Here is a 5,219-nt window from a genome sequence, read left to right on the forward strand (position 1 = left end):
CTCCAGGCTCTGCCACTCGCTCCTGGGCTGCTCCCGGGGGCCGGGGCGCTCTCCAGGCTCTGCCACTCGCTCCTGGGCTGCTCCCGGGGTGCTCAGGTGTGGCTGCCGGGGCTGTGGCTCTCGGGAAGCCGCTGACAGCGGGGCTGACCCGGCCGTGTGCGCACAGCGGGAGCCTCTGCCCRTCCCCAGGCGCGGCCTCAGGCGCTCGTGGCCAGCCTGCACTCCAGGCTAAACAGAGGAAGGTGAGGGTCAGCCGCCGAGAGCTCTGCCCAAGGCTCAGGAAGCACATTTTGGCAGAGGAAAGAAATACAATACAAGCAGGGAGGGAAACTCGACTTCCATCCAACCCCCTCCAAGAAGCTTTTGGCTCCTTACAGCTGCTGGAGTCTTTACTACCAGTTACTGGGCTCTTTATTTTTACAGGCTTTCATGTGTTTGTTTTCTGTTGCTTAGACCAGAGGGGACACCGGAGCACAACGGGAGCGGTGGGGACTGGAGGGTACAGCCCTGCACAGGGGGACAGGCAGCCCGGCTTCCCTTTCCTGCCTGTCACTATCTTATTGTGTGGCCTTGGGGCACTGTCACTTCCCTCTGTGCCCTGGCTCCTCTGCCATGGGGTGGTTCCACCCAACACAGCTCTCTGCTTGTTTACTGTCTTTGTCCTTGTGAAGTGCCTTAGAGGAGTATTAGGGGAAGCTCTGCTTGGGCAGGGCAGGCACAGCCCCTGGYTCGGTGCTGTTCTGCTTCCCCAGAGCAGCAGGAGCCACACAGCGACAGGGTGTGGTGGGCAGAGAAGTGGTCTGGAACATCTGCCCTCTGTGAGCACCCAGCTCTGTGTCTGGTGAGGCCGCCTGGAGACCTCACTGCTGGGTGGAAGATGAGAAATGCCTCTCTGAGCAGTCTTGAAGGGGTATTTCTCAATTCTGAATTCCCCCTGCTTTCAGAGGTCATAATGGCAGCACCTTGCCTTCTGCTCAGAGCTGTTCKTTGCCGGTGGCTGGGAATGGCTGCGTGCAGGGAGCCCAGGAGCAGGGGAGGAGGTCACAGGAGAGACAGTCCCCAAAACATGTGTAGCATCCATTCCTTGCACAGCCCTCTCTGCTCTCCATCATCGCTTGCTCAGAGCCTTTGTTTCTTCTAACCATGAGTGAAACCAGTTGTGGGAGATTGTGCTCAGGCATGACATAATCTGAGTCTGGGACTCCACTGGAGGAATCCTTTTGAAGATTTACTAGTCTGGCTAATTATAATAGAACTATGAAGGTGCTGTGYTCTAAATCATCAGCAATTAATACATGGAGGTTTTTGCTGTCTTGTGCTTTTTCCTAGGACACAAACCAGAGCGATTCTGGCTACATCAGTGGTGCTTTCTTTCAGGAAGGTCTGTCAGAGGCACATTAACATGTGTTCACAGAGCCATTGTCTATCTCTGGGTTTGGTACCAGATAATTTGTTTAAAAGATGTCACTTCCTTGCTCCTTTCTSTGTGTTGCCTTTCCATATTTGTTTCAGCTTGAGCAGCGGCAAAGGCCTGCAGGATTTATTTGCTGTTTATTGACATTTTCACTTTCTGATGCGCATCCTTACGTTACCCACAGAGTTCAGCTTGTGTCAGCCACAGACGGGTGATTTGAGGAAAGGCAGCAGTAGCTGGAAATGCCCCTTCCACCTTCATTCCCTTACAAAATACCCACATTAGCAATGTGTTTAAAAATTCTGAATTTGAAATATCTACTTCCCTTTTAGCTGTTGTTGACCTTAAAATACATATCTGCTATCCATTTCCATCTGCATCCTACTTTTGAGAGCATGTGTCTTTCCTTCTGATCTGGAGCAAGCCTGTAGTCTCTCACTCTCTGCTGGGTTCTGCTTGCTCTCAGTGTCCCTGAGGCTGTTCCTGCCTGGTCACTGCCAGTTCCTCTCCTCTTTTGCCCTGGGGTTGTGGCTGGGGTCACACAGGTTGGTRTCTCACCTGTAGCTTTTGCATCCATGTTCACAGGTGAAATCCTGTGTTAARTAAGGACTCGAGCTGTGGAGAAGCTAGATGACTTCAAGCCCCATCTCGGTGTTTCTTTCAGCCACCACAGGCCAACTGCCCCATGGATCTGGGGGCAGAAAGGCTGAGCCCCACAAGTGCTGCTGAAGCCTTGTGTCCACCTGTCTGCAGTGTTTCCAGAGCACCAGCAGCTCCTGGGTGCTGGCACTGGGCCGAGCCCCTCGGTGGGATGTGGGTGGCTGGGCCCTGGTGGGCAGGCAAAGTGCTGTCGGAACAAAACTGAATTGAAGTGATTCTTTTCCTCTCCCCTTGGCCTGYGAGGAAATCTTTTTCCATTTACTATAAAACATGGCCCTTAATAGTGCTGAAGTGTTCTACATATTTTAAATAAACATGAGTGGATTTGAGCCCAGGAGGACATGAAAGAATGCAGCATTTGCGGGGTACCGGCCCGGCACACATGTCAGCAATTTGGCTGCCTTGTGTACTTTGGCTTTTAAAAAAGCATTTAAAAGTAAACAAATGAAGGAAAATCTGGCAGCTGGATTTCAAAGTAAATTGCTTTCAGCTGATATACCCTGTTTCCAGCTTGCTTGGGTAGTATCAAGCCATACACATCCAGCAAGAAGAGCGAGCGGCCAAGGAGAAGAGCGGGGGTGGGAGAGAGAACAAAAGCAGGGAAGTTCTGTGGATTTAATTCTTCCATTTCCTTCCTTTGCACCAAGCCCTGCCTGCCTGTCAGTGCCCTCTCATCAGCCGGGCAGGTTCATGCCTCAGACAGCAAAYTGTGCTCCATCTTCCCCTGGGCCCTGTTTTGCCTGGCTCTACCTCCCTTCCCTTAGATCTGGAGCAGGAACGGGATGGTTTGGAATGGGATGGTTTGGGATGGGATGGTTCTCCCCGTGCCTAGTGGGGCAGTGGCTGGGATGAGGGTGTGATTGAGCAGCTCAAGCAGCACTACAGGTCAYAGCTGAGCAGCATTCTATGGATCATTCCACAGCCCAGGGCAGCAGGATGAATCCATCTGTGAGGAGTTTGGGAAGTGTGGGCCGGGATGCWGCTCCCCTGGGACTGCCAACCTGGGGAGGGCATGGGGGTGGAGGGAAGCAGAGGTGGAAGTGACAGAGATAACAAGAGATAACAGAGTCATTATAGGATCAGGGCTGTGAGGAGGCCCCACTCCTGCGGAAGGGCCTGGAGTGTCCCTGAAGGAGGAGACTCAGCAAATGCTGACAGATGACAGTGAGGTCCTGGGCTGGACAAAGGGGGAGGTTGCTGAGGTCACACTTCAGCTCAGCTTTGGGCTTCTTCTGCTTTGACTTGCGTTTCCTCAAGTTTGTAAAACTTTCCRCAGGTTGGTTCAGTGGAAAGGGCAGAGGAAACTGGTGGGTCTGGACTCCTGGTGCTGTGGGGCCGGGGCAGGGCTGCTCTGAGCCCCCCAGCAGCCCCCGCATGAACTGCAGTTGTTATGGGGCTGTGAGCTGGGGTGAGCCATCGAGTGCCCCCCCCAGTGCCCTGCCTCAGCACCCCTATGGAGCCCCATGTCCTGAGCAGGGCACAGACCCCATGGCTATCTGGGGTGCAGGTGTGGTGGCCCCATGGACAGAGCGTGTGGGTAGGACTTGCTGTGCCCACATGGGGATCTGTGGCATTTGTCCAGTCCTTTGGGATCTGCAGCCATGCCACAGGTGATCCTAGGCTGGCAGCATGCCCCTGGAGCACCCAGGAGCCCTCAGAGAGCTGCGGGCACAGCTCCATGTGATGCTCTGTGCAAAGCAGCAATTATTCACTGGGCTCCCCTCTGATGGCTCTTCCCCTCTGTGTAACTCCTTGCCTGGTTCAGGACTGACTTCGGCTCCTGGCAGTGCAGAGGTGCTGCCAGCTGGAGCCTGTGGGGCAGAGCCTYGGGGTGAACAGTGCAGGGATTGGGGCAGCCGGGGCTCAGCCGGTGTCCTTGGCTCCCCCTGCCCCATGCCAGGGGCTCTGAGGAAGGGGTGGCACAGAGGGTTTGCTCCTTGTGCAGGGTGCAAAGTGGGGAGCACTGCAATGTCCTTTGGTGGCATGGAAACAAGCCCGTGAAGAGAGTTACTCTGGATGTCCCTGTGATTAAGGAAGGATATGTAAATGCATATGGCCGTTGTCATGGCTACCACAAGAATCTGGGGGGAGGCAGAGCCCCTGGCCCAGCCCGGGTCAGGATTTGCATTCCTGGAGCAGCAACACCCTGCACACCCCATGGTGCTGGCACAGGAGCATGGTGCCACTGTCACATCCCCAGCACAGGCAGGGGACAGTGATGGAGTGCTGATGGAGTCCTCTGGGTGAAAACACCCTCACAGTGGGTGAGGGATGTCCCTCAGGTGCCATGGTCAGGTTGTGTCATGCAGCAGCAGAARGCAGCAGCTGGATGAGGATGGGGATGCCCAATGTGCCCATGACCCTCCCAYCCCAGGTGCACAAACCCCCAGCCCACCTCCCACCAGGCCAAGGAGCAGGCCCTTCCCGGCAGCTCATTTTTTGGCTGATTCTATAAAGCTGGGAGGGAAAAGGGCCTTCCCCTGTGTGCAGCATGTGGAGCCTCCCCGCCTGCGGCTCTGGTGAGTTCTGTGGGTGCAGGGTTGTGCCGTGGGTCAGGCTGTGCCAGCTGCCAGTGTCCCTGGCAGGAGTCCTGGCACGAGCCCTTGTTGGGCATCTCTGGTGCTGCTGGCAAGTGCCTGTCCCTGAGCTCTGTGCCCCGGGGTGTGCCAGGTGGGGAGGTGAAAACCGACTGGTCCAAGTGCTCATAACCCAAAACTTCCTGGTAACCCATTATGTGCACAAGTCCTTTTCTGTAGGATGGGCAAAGGGGTTTTTAAGGCTCTGTAAGAGACCAGTTGCTCCTATAAACTGAAAAATGAAGGAAGGAGGAGAACTGAACCTTCTCGTGGTGTCCCCTGGCTGTGGGCAGCGGTGCCAGACCCAGGCCTTCTGGGTCCCCAACCCCGTGGGCACAGGGACCCCTGGTCCCCCAGCCTCTCCCTGCCCATCCCTGGGTCTCTCCACAGTCCGAGGGCTCGGCGTGCGTGGCCAGGCTCTGTCTGCTGTTTCCTTATAATTTAAAAGCCTTCCTCACATTAATCTTTTTATTTTTATTTTGACAAATGTATGTTTCCAGGAAGTTGCTGAGGTCAAAGCAGCATCTGTTGCTCGTTATTTTGGGGGATGCAGAGGGTCTTTGTGAGGG

This window comes from Malurus melanocephalus, unplaced genomic scaffold (assembly GCF_030028575.1).
Source record: "Malurus melanocephalus ecotype Western Australia unplaced genomic scaffold, MMel_1.1 scaffold_181, whole genome shotgun sequence".
Taxonomy (NCBI): domain Eukaryota; kingdom Metazoa; phylum Chordata; class Aves; order Passeriformes; family Maluridae; genus Malurus; species Malurus melanocephalus.